Source organism: Acomys russatus, chromosome 9, assembly GCF_903995435.1.
Source record: "Acomys russatus chromosome 9, mAcoRus1.1, whole genome shotgun sequence".
In the NCBI taxonomy this organism is placed as follows: domain Eukaryota; kingdom Metazoa; phylum Chordata; class Mammalia; order Rodentia; family Muridae; genus Acomys; species Acomys russatus.
The window spans coordinates 58,337,311-58,354,451 of NC_067145.1; the positions used below are offsets into that span (position 1 = coordinate 58,337,311).

At 43.2% G+C, this 17,141-nt stretch overlaps 1 protein-coding gene across 1 annotated transcript in view; it reads left to right on the forward strand.

Annotated features, from left to right (window-relative positions):
- The first annotated feature begins 11,699 nt into the window (after positions 1 to 11,699).
- Prkcq (protein kinase C theta) overlaps positions 11,700 to 17,141 on the forward strand; it is a 132,221-nt gene continuing 126,779 nt past the window's right edge. Inside the window, exon 1 of the mRNA XM_051151438.1 lies at positions 11,700 to 12,075. The gene's annotated coding sequence lies outside the window, so the exon portion shown is untranslated. The remainder of the gene's footprint in view (positions 12,076 to 17,141) is intronic.

Sequence of the window (17,141 nt, forward strand, 5' to 3'; positions counted from 1 at the left end):
CCAAGCTAACTTTAAATGGCTTTGCACCTGGAAGGAGCAGAAGACCGGTTAGAACTTGTCAGTCTTTATTCCAACTACCATATTATTCTAATGACAACATTTTAGCTACAATGGCAGTATTGACATTGTCTTAACATTATTGTGTTTATGTTGATTTTGAGTTAAAAAAAAACAAAACAAAACAAAACCAAACAACTTCCCAAACTTCTGAGCTTACAGTTTATTTGTAGATTGTTGTTAGTCTTTTCATTAGCTAGTCCTTACACATTCATTTCTTCCTCTCCCTGCTTGCTGGCTAGAGACTTCCAGTAGAAGGTTGACAAGTGTTAAAAGTCTTTTCACCGTGTTCCTGGTGCCACTGGCAAACTTCTCAAGGCTTCTTCGTTAAGAAGAATGTCTCTTGCTTTATCTGGATACTCTTTATAAAATTTAAAGAAGAATATTTCTATAATTAAGCTAAGCTTTGTCAAGATAGATGTCCTGTTTCCCTGTGTCTCTTGAAATGAGTAAATATTTTTTTCTACCAGTTATAATAACAATGTGTATGGATTGATTGCTAGTCCTAAAATAGTCTTGCAATTTTTAGGTAAATCTAGTAAGTCATAATACTTTAAATATAGTATTGGGATTATAGTACATTTTTTGGCATATAGTTCAGTGGTTGAGTGTTTGCCTGCCATGCCTGGAGCCCAGGATATGATTTCTATCAGCAGAATTAATTGAGGTAACAGCTCATTTCCCAAAATAGTGTTAAAATTAGTGAGAAACTGAGGAGGGCAGGACCTGAAGGAGGTCATTTACAAATGTCCTAGGCTATGGTTTGGTAGGCATGCTAAGGAGTCAGGTGCTCCTGTGAGTCGAGCAGAGAGAGGGAGATTAAGTCGGAAGAGATCGGGGAGTGAGTGCAAAGGTAGGCCCCCTGGGGAGAAGGGAGCTCTAGAGATCCGGAGAGAGGTTTCCACGGGTTTTTCCGACTGTTGTACAGAGGGCCCACCCACTTCACTGGAAGAGAGTCGGGAGAGCACTCCCAACACACCTAGTGCTACTAGAACTGCATATTTACAGAGCCCAACTGTGCACGTGTTTACCACATCCATGCCGATGAGACCTCGCCTGCCTAGATAAGAGAGTGTGAGAGGCACACTGGCTCACTCTGTGCATTTGAGGGCAGATCCCTCTGAACTCAACTCACATATGGACGTCACGGGTGGCGATGCCTCTTCGTACCTTACAGAGCTTCCCTCACTCTAACCTAACCTCACTGTGGCCAGCAACGCAGTGGAAGAAAAATAATCAAGTGACCATGTGTACATGATGCTGTTGGCCCATTCTTCTCTTGCAGGTCAGGCAGATGGCTTCCAGGGGCAAGCAAATGAGGTTTAGCCAAAGATGTTCACCCCGTGTTGGTAGACCCAATGAAAAGCATGTCCAAAGTTAACTTAGATAATTTCTACAAAACTCATTCCATGTCATGAATTAATTGATAGTTACATTTCGGGGAGAAAAAAAATTAAAGGATGTTTCCCCCGTCTATGTCTTGAATTGTGGCTGACTATGAAATTCCAAGTTGTTATACTGTAAATAAAACCAGCTGTAAATCTTTATTGAAGAATTCACTCACCTATAGCGTGAACTCCACAGGTCAGACCTGCCGGAACAGGAACAGTTTTTGAAACTAGCTGTGAACGCGCTATAATAGCCATTTTCGCAGGTCAGTTTGCTTTAAGTGGGAGCTGGTAGGACCTGCCTAGAGTAGATGGCACTGGGGCAAGTCAGCCAGAAAGATGCCATCCTCTGAGTTCCCAGAATTCAAACTAGCAGAGAAAGAGTGAAAAGGATCCATCACCTTGAAGCCACCTCAGCTGCCCAGCCAGAGGCCTATGCAGTCGTAGTACCAGAGGCCATAAGGCCTTTGTCTCGCCAATAATTTTGGAATCTGAAGCAATCCACAGCATTCTCATCAGGAGAAGACATTTTCTTGCATGGGTTTTCACGTGTCAAGTCTCTTCCCCCCCCCTCCCCAGCACTGGTTCTGAGCTATACTTTGTCTGTTCTCTAGTGGAAAGTTCAACCACAGGCTGGCATGTTTTCTTTCCTGTGTCTGAAAACCACATGCATTTCAGTGAAAACATTAAAGCAAGTAATGAAATGGAAGACTTCCAGCTGCGAAGGTGCCTGTCACTGCAATGGAAACACCTTCCTTTCTGATGCTGTGAGGGTGACTGGGGGGGTCGGGGAAGGGAGGATGTCTTTTTTTTAAAGCCAGTCAGTCTCAGCTGAATACAAATCACATTTCACTATCCGAAGTGAAAACAAAGCAAAAATATACATCAATGTTCCATTATTTGGGATTTTAAGAAAAAAATTTCCCGCTGGCGAGTTGGCTCAGTGGTTAAGAGCACTGTCTGCTTTTCCAAAGGTCCCGGGTTCAATTCCCGGTACCCACATGGCAGCTCCCAACTGTCTGTAACTCTAAGATCTGACACCCTCACACCAATGCACATAAATTAAATAAAAATATTAAAAAAAAAAAAAGAAAGAAAGAAAAAAGAAAAAAATTTCCCAGTGGAAAGGCCCATTCTCTCATTTTGGCTTACAGCTGTGGAAACTGAGGCTCAGCTGTGACCTTACAGCTTGTCAGTAATGGTAACAACAATCACAGATCAGGGATTCTGGCTCACCACACTGTGTGTGTGTGTGTGTGTGTGTGTGTGTGTGTGTGTGTGTGTGTGTGTTCCCACGCACGCATGTGCATGTCTGTGTTTGTTTGTACACATGTTCTTAAAGATACATATGCATTTTTGCATATGTGGAGGCCAGAGAGTATCTTTCCCAACCATTCTCCAATTCATTTTCTGAGACAGATTCTTTCACTGAAGATCACTGATTGAGCTAGGCTGCCTGGTCAGCGTGCCCCATGTGTGCTCAGAATCCTGCTTCATTACAGATGGGCACCATCATGCCAGACTGTTGACATGGGTGCTTGCTCACCCCCATGCACATGCTTGAGTAGCACTCTACTGACTGAGCCATCTTTTCAGCCAGGGGCTCTGTTCTTGTAGAGCACAGAGCATCCAAAGAGCTGGGAGAGGAGCTAAGATTTACTTAGGAACACCTGTCTGTTTTGTTTGAACCAATTCTCACCCGCGGGCTTAGCAATGGAAACAAGCAACTGCTGCAACTGCATTGTGTGCCTTTCTTCAGCGCAGCATACACTGCCCATATGGATGGAGATGCTTACTTGTACAGTGGTGATGCAGAAGGTGATGGTGACTCTTCCGAGATGAGAAACTAAACAAGTTCTGTTTGTGTTTTTCTAAATGCACTGCTTGGAAACTCCCTCCATATCTCTGTCATCCTTACCACACCACAAGTTTTCTCTGCACCCGCTGTACAGAATGGCCCGCTCACTATAATAAAGCATGTGCGTCTCAGAACACACACATGGAAGCAAGAGAGGCTGAAGGTGAAGTCAGGTGACGGGGTGAGGTTGGACAATACAGAGGAGCATCTTGGGGTGGCCGCTATATAAAGATTCCTTTTGTGTGTGCAACCGTGTGTGTGTGTGTGTGTGTGTGTGTGTGTGTGTGTGTGTGTGTGTGTGTTCAAGTATATAGTATACATTGTGTGTGTGTAGGTGTGCATATTCACATATGTACATGCGTGTGGAGGCCAAAGTATCAGATGTAGGGCTCACCAGTTCAGTTGGTCTGGCTGGCTGGTGTGAGCACCAGGGATGATCTGGTCACTACCTGGGATTACAAGGGTGCAGCACCGTGCTTGGCTTTTTCAGATCCTCACATGCCCATGGCTAGCACCTCATTGCTACAGCCTCCTTCCCCCAAAGCTCCCCTTCTTGGAATTTTCTTTTTTTCATTACAGTAATCGATTCTGCATCTGGCAGTTTGAGGAGCTCAGTTTCATCTGTGTAGCCCATCACCTATCACAGAAGGCCCGCCTCACTGGGTAGGTGGCACTCATTAGTCACTTGGGGAACTAAATTAGTGAGTGAAATGGTTCTTGGTGAGGAGAAAAAAAAAGATAGTAATACAAAAAGGAAGATGAAAAAGCAAAAGCCATTTATTTATACCACGCTGAGGGAAGCGCCCTCCGCACCTTTGCCAATACTTTCAGTTCCTTCAGTGAAGCAATGCAGTGAAGCCAGTGGTCACCCCAGCACGGAGCATCAGGGGCTCAGCACCCCCAGCCCAGTTGAGGAGCTGCAGACAGTTGACAGCTGTTAGAGGAGGCTCAGCTGTCTTTAGGGGTGTGGTTCCTAGCAGGCCCATCCCATGCCATGGCTAGCCCTGCTCCCTGCCTATATGGGCAGCACGAACTGGTCTCAACAGGTTCTAATAAAAAACAAAAAGGACATGAGGTTGGGGGTGAGGCAGATCTCAAAGGGGTTACAGGGATGATCTGGGCAGAGATATGATCAAAATACATTGTATGCGTGTGTGAAAATGTCAAACAGTAAAAAAAAAAGTATATATATATATATATATAAAACACCAAGAACTACAGGAGCAACTGAAGAATTTTGAACATAAGCTGGCGAACTCCAGTCATCCGGTCTTCTTTAAAATCTCCAGGACTCATATTTCTAAAAACCTCTCTACCCAGCTCATTAAAATTTCCTGAAAGGCCTTTTCTATTTTATTCTTTGTGTCATAGCCACAGGCATGACCCCTCCAAATGGTGATTCTGAGCGGCCTACCACCAGGCCCATTTGTCCGTGGTGCACTTCTGTGATTTGCTCCAGTTGGAAGCTGACTCCTCCTCTGGTGCACTTCTGTGATTTGCTCCAGTTGGAAGCTGACTCCTCCTCTTCTTCTTCTTCTTCTTCTTCTTCTTCTTCTTCTTCTTCTTCTTCTTCTTCTTCTTCTTCTTCTTTTTAATCTTTGAGGCATTTGTCCACTGACTCTAATGTGGAATTTGAAATATCCTGAACATTTTTTTGGTATTGGACAATTTTGCATTTTTATTATACGCTCTGTACAAGGCACAGTGCTGGGACAAAGGAAAAGACAGAAGGATAACACAAAAACAAATGGGGGTAGGGATAGGGAGACAGCAAGGGAGAGGAATTGGGAAAGCCTTAGAGCTGGCAGATGCTTAAGTTTCTAGCAACCTAGCAGGCACCAAGGGTCAGAAAGACCCAGAGGCAGCATGGCATAGCACACCTTTGCCCACCAGATTAAAAGGATGCAGCACATGTCAGCGACTTACTGAATCCTACTGTGGTTAGTTTGAGTTATTAGCATCCCTCCTTCCCTCCTTCTCTCTCTCTCTCTCTCTCTCTCTCTCTCTCTCTCTCTCTCTCTCTCTCCTCTCTCTCCCTCCCTCCCCCTCTCTCTTTGTGTATGTGGTGCATGCATATGGACTTCTTCATGTATGTAAAGGCCAGAAGTGCAATGGCAGGCTGTCATCCTTCATTGCTTTGGATCATACTTTTTGTGACAGGGTGTTTTCACTGAACCTAGAGATCACCTATTGGCTGGACTGGCTGGCCAGTGAGCTCCTGGTATGCTGCTGTTTCCACCACACCTCCCTCCACCCTCAATGCTGGGATTACAGATGCATGAGGCCACACACAATTTTTTTTTTTTTTAACCTGGGCGCTGAGGATCCTAATGCAAGGCTCCATGATTATGCGGCATGCATTTCAGTCACTGAAACCGATTGCTGTACACAGAAATCACAAAAAGACACCTAGACAAACCTTCACACTCGTCTGTGACAAGTGTGAACAGGTCACCATAAGCGTGCGAGTCTTTCTTAGGCCCTCCACTTCCCGTCTCCTCAAATGTAATAACTACCTGCTTTGACCTCACAGTGTGAATGTATCCAACTTGTTTTAGAGCTGCCAGGAAATGAACCCACATAGGGAAATGCATCCCTTCTGACCTTGCTCTCGTTATATTTTCAAGCTTTTCTTTTTCAGAATTGCCTGCAGCTCTTCTTCATTAATGTCAACTGCTGCCCTTTCACTTGGTCGACATACCACAGTTTTGTGATGTGCTCTCATTGCTTCTAGTTGGGGGGTAATTCCAAATGCTTCTGTAGTGAACATGCCACACATGCTTTACAATGCATGTGGACACACTTTCGTGCTTTGTGTACCCAAGTCGCTGACAAGTCTTACCCTCTGCACTAGTGGATATTGTGAAAACATTTTTGTAAGTTTAACTAATTTGCTTCAGAATTCCACTTTCTCCACACCCTCCACATAGTCCGCCTAGCTGACCCCCTGTGTCCAGTGGTGGGAGTTACAAAGTAGAGCATGAAATTTCTGGAATTTTCTCTCATAGCACAGAAATACATGGAATAATTTAAGTGCAGAATAATGGAAGCGACATGCATTCTAGCCAAATGCAATGGCAAGGAAGAAAGTGTGTGTCTGCAAAGCAGACCGATGGCAGAGTGCTTTGGGGAGACACATAAATAATAATTTCCTTAAAATTCTTTTAATGCATTGCCACTCTATGGAACATTCAAAAAGGCCAGAAACTCATCTCAGGTTCATTATGTGTGTTTACTAGTTGGTTGCTTTGTTTTTAGTTTGGGTTTTGCTTCAGTCCTCTCTCTGTCTCTGTCTCTGTTTCTCTATCTCTGTCTCTCTGTCTGTCTCTCTGTCTCTCTGTCTCTCTCTCTGTGTGTGTGTGTGTGTGTGTGTGTGTGTGTGTGTGTGTGTGTGTGTTTCTTTGTTTTTAGTTCAGTCTCTTACTATTTTCCTGGGGATAAAAAAGTGAAAGCTTGGTAGTATAGCAGTAGGTACCTTGGTTTGCTTCAGCTTGCTCAGTTTACCCAGCATCTCTTTTGAGTTACAATTTTAAGTACATTTAAGCCCCTTGTGCAGGTCATATCACATGATGCAAAGGTTCTCAGGAAACCCTGATTTATGTTTAGATAGACACTTTATTAGTGTAAGACTTAATCCCCTGTTTCCATAGCCTTTCCAAATTCTTGTAATGCCCAAATTTACTTCACCTGGTAGGTCAGCCTTGACTGCTTTGGTCCCGAACCAAAGCCTCTGTCTGAAAGCACTTGATCCAGTTTTCTTTTCACTGCAGTGGAAACAGCTTAAAACAAGTTACAGTTGTGGAGTTGGAGCCCGTAAGTCATTCTGGGGAGTTATAAGGTAGATTGAAACAGTAATATAACTCAATCTTTGCATATTGTGGGTGTGGGAATAACTTTTGTCCTTCAACAAAAAGATCACAATGGCTACTAGTCCCATTCAAAGCAACCAAGCATTCAAGTCACATGTCTAAGAGTCATCTTTATAACTTCAAGGAAAAGAAGATATGAAGTTAAAAAGCAAACAGGGAACTGGGGTGATAGCACAGTAGTTGAGAGCAATGCTTGCTGGGAAATCAGGAGGGTCTAGTACAGACCCTAGCACATGTGGCAAGCTGAACATCCTGCAAAGTGCTGAAATCTCAGCTCTGATGGGCCCGGAGGAGGGAAGATCCTGGAGCTTTCTGGATTGCAGGCTAGGGAGTCAAGGTTTAAAGAGAGACCCCTGCCTCAAAAGAATATGTGGAGAGTAATAAAAGAAGATAACCAAAGCTCTCATCCTGACTCGACAGAAGTCCACAAGCACACATAACTACACATAGACATGTATATGTGTGTGTGTGTATATATACATATATAAATAATCTTAAAAAATAAGTGACTTTAAATGTTATTATTCAAATTATAAACTGTGTGATATAGAAAGCTTTGGCTTCTGTCTCAAGACGGGTAAGGTCTGTTCTGACTTAAACAGTTATCTTCACATTTTGAGATTATTAGTGATTTAAATTTTCTTTTATATACATGATTACAGTTTTCAAATTTTTCTGTAATGATTATTAACTACCAGGCAACCAGGAAAAGTAATTTTGAAAATAAGAAAAATTAGGCATAAATAAAATGTTAGCTGTTTGGGCTAAGGAATTATAGCTAATTTTTTCTTCTTCTTATCTTTCTCTAATTTTTTAGCTATAAAATATGTTTTTATTAAACAGATGAAGAGTTGAGATATGTATATTTAACTTTAAAGACTATTTGTTTAGAGATAGTTATCATAATGCCTTTCATAGGAAAATTTAAAAAACATTAATTTTCAAAGTGTATCTGTGGAATATGATCCACTTCTACCTTTAGGAATCGGTGGGCAAATTCCTTAGGCTCTAAATGGATTGATTTGAGTCAGGGTATAATTCCAACATTTGTCTTGTTTGATGGAAAGTTTATTATGAATTTAACCAGATCTATCTTATAAATTATTGGCTCTTCAGACTTGGGGAATCATTTGTTTAGACTTTACAGCTGCACTGTATCATCTATAAAATAAAGAGGACATTACACATGTCTGGGGGCTTTTTACAAAACCCCATGCCCTGACATACTCAGGAAAGGCACGGTGACCTTTAGTTAATAGTTCCTCATCACCATCATCTTTTTCTTAAGTGAAGAGATAGTACCTACCTGCCTTACCTCACCCACGTTTATAAAGTCCTTCAACATTTCTAAGCATGTTGAGTGAATAAATATCCAAATCGTAAAATTTTTTTTAAAATATGTAACTATTTTCCTTTTATTTTCTTAGATTAAATTGCTTTCCTTTTTCGTTGTTCCAGCTCACAGTCTGAAGGGTTGACGGCACTCTTACCATCAACAGCAATGTGGGCTGGTTTGCTGATGCAGGCTTGTAAACTGGGGACTCGGGAATTTGCTTGCGGAAGGATCAGAAATTCCAGGTCATCTCAGCTATGTAAGGAGTTGGAGGCCAACTAGGCCTTCATGACACTCTGCCTCAAGAATCAGACATAGTGAGCAAACAAAAACTCCAGCAACTGGAGTTAAGTTACTCCCAGCAAAATTCAATGTTTGCTTCCAGGTTTAAAGATCTCTTTGGGTAAGATTAATGAATAATAAATAAATAAAATTTCAGCGCAGACTATACAGTAATATTAAAAAGAAAAGCAGCAAACACTTGCCCGTGCTGGGTTTAAAACGCTCAATTTTGTTTGTGTCTCTGTCACTTTTACTTATTCATAACTCTCACACATTCCGAATAAATTGATACTAGCTTACACATGTCACTTGAGTCTTTGGTTAAAATATTTCATGATACTCCGATTCCTTCAGGAGACTAAGGTAGGCCACTTGCAAACAGTCTCTGCCAGGCTTTGAAAAGAGGATATCTGGATGCCAAAGATTTCACAAAATCATCTGGGTTGATGTCCTCCAAGGGGTGATTTTTCTGTAGAGAGAAATGTCCTTGTCTCATGACATTGTCCTCAAGTTGTCTGTGTTTGCAACATCCTACTTTTCCAAAATACCATTGTTTTCCAAGTTGAGGCTCAAACTAGAAAATGTTCTTTGTACTTTCTATCCTGAATCCCTTAAGGAAGGCTAATTCCACAGGAAGGTGCAAAGGGTGGCATCCGTAGCAGATGGACCCACAATCATCAACCAAGTTCAAGAGGAAAGCAAAGGATGCTTGGGAGTTCTTTCCTGAATTCCAAGTTGCAGCAGGTCCAGGAAGATGGCACTTCAAATCCCTAGTTCCTTAGCTCTGGGGCCTTCAGAGTCCAGAGCCAGGACCCCATCCTTCGCAGGTGGAATAAAGGAACTGACCCACTCTGAACTCAGTGCAATTCTGGGAAACTTTTGGGCAGGTGCTCAAGGAGAAAAGAAACACACAACTGAAAGTTAGGGTGTTTTTAACACGATGGGTAGAATCTACCACCCACACACCATCCTCTCCCGGAAATGCCATTTCCTCTTCCAGGAAACAAAGGTGTGAAGAATTCTGAGCAGCAGATGTGGGTCTGAAACAAGGGAGAGAAAAGTCTGATAGAAAGGAAACGTCTGCGGCCTGGGCAGGCAAAGAGTTAGTCCTGCAGTGTATGGAGGCCAAACAGTCTACAGGGTCCTACTCTACTTGACATAGAAAAGTAATACAGCTACAGTCTTTTGTTTTAAATACACTTTTAAGGCCAAAGCAAAAATAAATGTTCTGCGAGAATAGTACTCAGAAGAGGCAGCTTTCAGGGCAATGAACTTCTAACTGTCAAACTCTACAGTTATAGGTTATTAGAGTACCACAGGCCTTCCAAACCCAGAGGTTCTGTAGCAGTGGAAGCCAAATACTAAAATGAGTACTGTGGAGATGGAGGTTGTGCTCAGCCTTGCTTAAGAGGGATGCTGAAGGGTGCTCAAGGCTTGGCTCCTGGCTTTGATCCTTTCTAGACTGTACAGTCTTGAGTACACTAAACAATATTTCTAAGCAGCATTTTTATGTGTTATCTGAAGATCACCATAATAGTGATGATGGTGTTAGCTACTTTATTAGATTGTGAAGGTAAAATGAACAACGTATCTCCATCTGCCTGCCAAAGAACCTACTATACATAAGTATTTACTACGTTGCCAACGTCATGTCATTTGTAACCTTTTAAAAGAAACTGAACACTAATTAATAGAACCACAGTGGGGAGGTAGGTCAGCAGTGCAGTGCTTGCGTAGCATCAGCAAGGGTGGAAGTCTAGTCCTCAGTAATCTAAATGTTTTAAATAATTAATAAGAGGACACACAAGCTTCCCTGAGCCCCTGCATGTATTTAATCTCCTAAAACACTCAGTGGGAAACACAGTCACAGGGAATCAGATGTTTACTGACTTCTGACACAGCTGGGTAATCTCTCTGTCATTTCTCCCCGACCCAGCAGGTTCCACTGAAGGTTGGCTGGAGAAGCCAGGCAAACCGCTGCCTTTGAACAAGGGAATCCTCAGCAGTCACACACACAGGCTGAAGTGGGGAGCCATTCTTCCAGCTCTGTGAGCTTCTTCCCAGGCACAACACACTTTTTCTGCCAAATGTAACAGCCAGAATATAATGCAGGCCTACTACTATGTGCTAGACTTCCATGTTCTGATGAGACAATGTCATTATTCCTCAGGGCTGGAAGTGCAGCCAAGTCAGCGCTTAGGTATCAACAACCGGCAAAAGTGGGTTAATTTTGACCAAATATTTTTGTAACCTTTAAAAATGTGTGCATTAGCTTTGATGGATTTGTATACATTAGAGGAAAAAGTCATCATGTGTGGCTTCTTAACACAGCCCGCCCGGAACACCACTTAATCAAATCACCAAGCACTTCTGGGTCTCCATGTTTCATTTGTAGATTAGAACCTTGGGGTCATTTAAAGATGGTGTTTTGTATGTCAGCAATCAGAAGCTTGCTGCAGAGAGCATGGAGAAGGGTGGTGTAGAAACGAATCACTATTTAATTTCTCATACTAATCTGGTTTTCTTCTACTACAGCAATAAAAATGAAACTCTACTGGGTAAGGGGAAATCTATCACCCCTGGTTTAAGATCATCATGCAAATTAGCAACATGGCATAAAAGTTCCTAAAGAAGACAAGTACACTGTAGAGACGCAAAGTTGTTGCTTGAGGGCTGTAAAGTTAGCAGCAGTCCTAAACGTCAAAATCACAGAAGACTCAAGAAGCCTCTTACACCACTACAGAGCTGCTCCCAATCAGGCTCCATGGGTAATTAAAAACCAAAACAAAACAAAAGCAACACTTGCAAGTCCTTTGTGATGCAAAGAGGATTAAATAAAAACACTTCTTTCTACCAGTGACCTTAGCCCTTCCCACCCGCGGCTCATTTACGGTTTTTCAGCTCAGTGAGAGAAGACTGCTCTCGCGTCTCGCTTCCTGGCACTCAGGCGGCTGAAGCTGGGACGTCCGTCCTGTTCCGCGCCGCCTGCTGCGTCGCTCCCCGCCAGGCGCTGCACCACCCAGACCTCCTGCAGCCTCCGGGTCCCAGTCGTGGCAGAGCGACAAGTGGCCAGTGAGGCGTGAGGATGGAGGGTGGGGACAGGACCGGCAAGAGGAAGGCCGGGAGCGCTCGCGGAACGCTACCGGGCGCTCGTCCCTGAGCCGGCCTGGCGAGCGCCCTCTGGCCGGTCTCGCCCGCCTGGAGCACCCCCCGGGTCGCCAGGCCTGCGCCAATCCCCGCCTTCCGAGCAACAGTGGCGCTGCGCTGGGACGGTGGCCGCGACACCAGGTAGGACCCGGGGCCCCAAGTCACCACCGAGGAGAGAACGGGCTGGAGGTGCCAAGGACCCGGGGATCGAAGGGCCACCCGAGTGTCCCCTGCAAGTGTTCCAGGAAAGGTCAGAGGACTGACTGTCTTTGTGAGCGGGGGTGAAAACGAAATCGGAAAAAGGCCAACTTTGAGGCTCTCAGGTCCTTGGTTTCTTGTATGCTGGCTACCTTGACTAGGTGGAGGCTTGGGGTCAGGGATGGGGAGGCGCTTCCTTCTTTCTGCTTTTCCTTAGTACCAGAGGAAAGGCAGGCTAGGAAAAGGAAAACAGTGGCAACTTTACACACACACACACACACACACACACACACACACACACACACACACACACACAAACAAAAAAACCCAACCATATTCTTGTAAGAAGTGTGTTCTTTCCTAGGAGACCTGTCCTCCTGTTCTGGGAATTTGTTGAAGCACTTAGATTTTTGTTTCTTCTGTTTTTAGGGCCCAGGGATGACTATAAGTTGTTTGCATGTTTTTAAAAGTTGAGATATTCACTCCTGTAACCTTGAGAAAGATTGTCTTCCAGACTTGAGGGCCACATGTTAACAAAATACAGTTTGTTAAATACATGTCACCTCTTTGTTCCCTGGAGTTTTAAAGAGCTGGAATTAATCAGATGGCTACTTTAATGACTCCCTGTGGGCGTGGAAAGAAGTCCACTGTCTGGCTGAACTTTGGTGGTTCTGGTGTTTTGTGCAAGGGGAACGTCACAGGGTTGCCCTGTCCTCTGGGCTGTCCTGCCTCTATGTGGGCTGGCTGTGGTGCTAATAAAAGATTATTCAGTGGTGACACAGCTGTGGATGTGTGGAGATGGGAGGGTGGAGAGACCGAGACTGGGCCCTCAGGCTGTTAGTGGGAAAAATGGACCATTTGTGCCCAAGCTCCAGTCCTTTAAGCTGCAGGTGCCTTTCCAGAACACAAACCTAGACGGAAGAATTGTGGGATGGGCCTCAGACAAGACGTGGGGAGGCTGCCTTGTCTTCTCAGCTCCAGCTCATCCATCCCTTTCATTTAGCAAAAGAGAATTTAAAGTCGGGATTCAGGAGTCAGTTAGTGGCTCCATGCATTTTTCTTGCCTTTGTTCTATTCCTTCTAGAATAAAGTCATGCCCACCACTGCGTCTTTCCTCCCCAGGGGTTGTTTGCTTGCCAGAGAAACTCTATTCCTAGGATCTTGAGTGCCTCACCCTACTCCACACCCCAACTTTATAGATCACCATCTTCACCCCACCCCCAACTTATCTGTGATAATGTGTAAAATGGCAGGCTTACTGTAGATGCTTCCTCTCTTTAAAAAAAAAATGCTGTGTCTTGTGGGAAGAAGGGTGACATTTACTAATTTGGTTGCAAATTACTTTTGAAGTTTATGCACAGCTGTTTAAAATCCCTCAGAGATCAGTGCCATTGTTTGATGCAGGTGTCTACCACAGAAAGATCTCATTAGGCTGTTTCTCTTGCTGACTGAATGTCTTTGATGATTTAGCCTAGGAAGAGCTGAAACCTACACGGTTCCCTGCAAGTTGAACGACTCCATCTAAATGAAGGGGCTTTGCTTCAGTTTCTATCACTGTTGTCGTCCCGCTCCCCTTCCCCCCCCCCCCCCCCCCCCCCCCCCCCGCCCCACAGGAGCTCTTATAGCCTGTCCCAAGGGTAACCTTTCTAGCATCAATAGTTTTTAATTCCAAGTCCCATGATTGCCATCTACACTTTAAAACGCAAATTCTCAGGAAGATCCTTGAAGCCTGCTGTCTTGTCAGGTTTTCTCCTCCATTGCCTGGCGTTATGGTGGCTTTAGGATGTCAGTGACTCTTGGGCAAACTGATAACACCTGTTCTCCCTCTAACACCACCTTCTACAGCAGGGCTGCTAAACACACTGTATGTGTAGCCGCACAGTGCAGCCTCTGGGACAGTTTTCTCCTCTCTTCCAAGGCTGGCCGGGGTGCTGTTTGCTGATTCAAATCCAGCTTTTGTGGAATCTCAGGGATCTTTCTCAACACTCCTTCCTCTCTTGGTCACAGCAGGCCTTGGGCACTCTCTGAAATGACTGTTGGCCTCTGCTCATTTCTATAAAGATTTCTCATTCTGACATAGTTCCTTTTCTCATGTGTGGAAGAGACCGAAAGTTCCGGATAATGATGTTGCTGGAGTCATGACCCAGGATTGTCTTTCAGGAATGTAGGCTTCTGGTCTAACTCTATAATTTAATTTCAGACACCGAGAGTAAACCTCCTTCTAAAGTAATAGTTCATTATGGTGCGTTTGCCTTTCTTTCTCATAGAAATCAGAATTAATTAGAATCCCCATTTTTTAATGTATTTAATGACTTAGGGTTATTGATTACGTTGTTTGCCCCATGAATGTTGCCCAAGTATTAACCAAGTGTGACAGCTCGCTTATAAATTTGTATTTGATTTCAGGTGATTTTTTTCTTATTAATTAGTTTGTTTTTCTTATACTTTTTCCAGTTCTGTTTTCTCTTTCTTTCTTTCTTTCTTTCTTCCTTCCTTTCTTTTTTTTAACACAGGGTTTCTCTGTGTACAAGAGCCCTGGCTGTTTTGGACTCATTTTGTTGACCAGGCTGGCCTTAAACTCACAGAGATCTACCTGTCTCTGCCTCCCCAGTGCTGTAATCAAAGGTGTGTGTGATTTGATCAGGTGATTTCTTTTTATAGTGCTAAATATTTAAGTTTCAAAAATACTTCCCTCAGTGTAAAGATGAGAATAAGGATACCTAATTATAAGGGCTTTTATGAAAATCAAATATGACAGTAATTTATAATTAGCATATAGCTCACAAATAATATGATCCTTTGTTACTTTTTGTTTGTTTTATTTTGCTAGGGGTATCTTGTATCTCAGGATGATTTTGAACTTTTGATCCTGTTTTTCACTGCCTGAGTGCTGGTTTATGCTCGGGGTGGAACCGGGGGCTTCCTGCATGCTACGTAGGGACTCTATCTACCAGCCACATCCCCAGCCCAAACTTTGTTGCTCTCATTTGCTCTGGCTGTGATTATCATCAATGCTGTTAGCTTAATTCAAAAGCTAACACATTCTAGCAACCTGGAGACAGGCGTGTTGCCAATGCTTAGACTTAAAATAAATGGCAATTTAATCCCAGAGCAAAAATCTATGATTCTGGGCTCAGATGAGATAGGTCCAATTTCTGAGACCTTGTATTTTCACCCACCTCCCCAAGAATACATTGAGATGACATAGTAATCAGAACATGACTGTACAAAAGTCTGGTAGGTGAAGATGAAAGATGTTGCTAACTTTGCCAAGAAATATCTTTTTAATTCAGTTTTCTGGCGCTGTATCGTGCTTCTGTAACTCTCACAACTTCTGTATTACCTACCTAGAACTGACTTGAACAGGCTAGACTGGCTGCAATGATGCTTAGAAAGGAGATGCTAGAAGTCTTGATGCAATGACTGAGCCACAGAGAGTGAGACATCTCTCTCTCTAAGTGGGACATCTATGTCACACCTCCTCCGCACACAGGCTCTGGGACCATCATGGAACAGGGGACAGAAGGACAGACTGTAAGACCCACAGGATATGACAACCAGAACAGAGCTGTGTCTTCAGGGCATAACAAAATTACTACTCTGAGAAAAATGCACAGCAACTCTGGCTGCCAGGAAGAGACCTCTACAAGGTCAAGTCAGCCAGGAGGGTCCGACGAGGAAAGGAGAGAAGCTCAGGCCCTGCCCCATCTAAGAAGCTACTGGCAGTTAATGGCCCAAGAAAAATGAAAACCAGTTTTCTTCAAAGGGGTGACCCTTAGTAGGTTCAGTGGATGACTGAATATCCATAGTTATACAGAAAGCGCTAATTAGATTCTGGATTACTAAAAGAAAATATGAGTTGACTCAACATGTTATATTTAGGAATATGTATGTTTATACATATATGCATGAAATAACAATTAATGAAAAAAGAGGCTATGAATTTGAAGGAGAGTGGGGAAGGATATATGAGAGGGTTTGGCGGGAGGGAGAAATATTTTAATTATATTATAATCTCAAGAATAAAATTCTAAAAAGCACATGAAGTTGAGGGGATTAGTGATTAGTCTGGGAGTTCTCAGGGAGGAACAGGGGAGAATTATGATCAGAATACAGTGTACAGATGTAAAATTCACAAAGGAGCAATAAAAATAGTATATTAGAAAAAGGGAATGAACTTAATGCTATTTTATGTTGTAAGACTAACACTGATACTTTTAATTACAAATTTAACTTGGGGCATATATATGTATATATGTATTATATATGTGTATGCACATACACATATGTATATGTACATATATCTGTTTTTTCACTGTATAATATAGTATCACTTAAGACCAGGAGTTGTATTTACTTGAGATCCCAACACTTTGAAGAGAGAAGATTAAGTGTTCAAGGTTGGCCTCAAACTCACTATGTAATGACCTTGAAGCCCTAGCTTCCATCCTATGCATAAACCAGCCACGGTACTGTAAGCCTGTAATCCCAGCACTCAGGTGGTAGAAGACAGAAGCAAAAGTTCAAAGTCATCCTTGGCTGCATAATGGGTTCAAGGCCCCTAACAAAACAAAACAACAACAACAAAAAGCAGCAAAGGATCATTATTATTTATGACTTATATGCTAATTACAAATTATTGTCATGTTGAATCTTCATAAAAGTCCTTATAATCAGAAGAGGAAAGTAAGGCTCAGGAGAGCTAAGTCACTTGCCCGGGTTTTATAACTTGTAAGAGGAAGAGTCAGGGTTGACCCACCCCTAAGCCCTGCTGTCAACTACATGTCAGGCCACCTACCAATTAAAAAAAAAAGTACATAAAATTGACCATCTTAACTTCTTAAAAAAGATTAGCCTAATTTTATGTTATGGGCATGAGTATTTTGCCTGTGTGCATGTCTGTGCAGCACATGCAGGCTGGAGCGGGGGTTTGATCCCCTGGGACAGGAGTTGCAGGTGGTGAGCTACCGTGCGGGTGCTGGGGCTGAGCTAGCATCCTCTGGAAGATC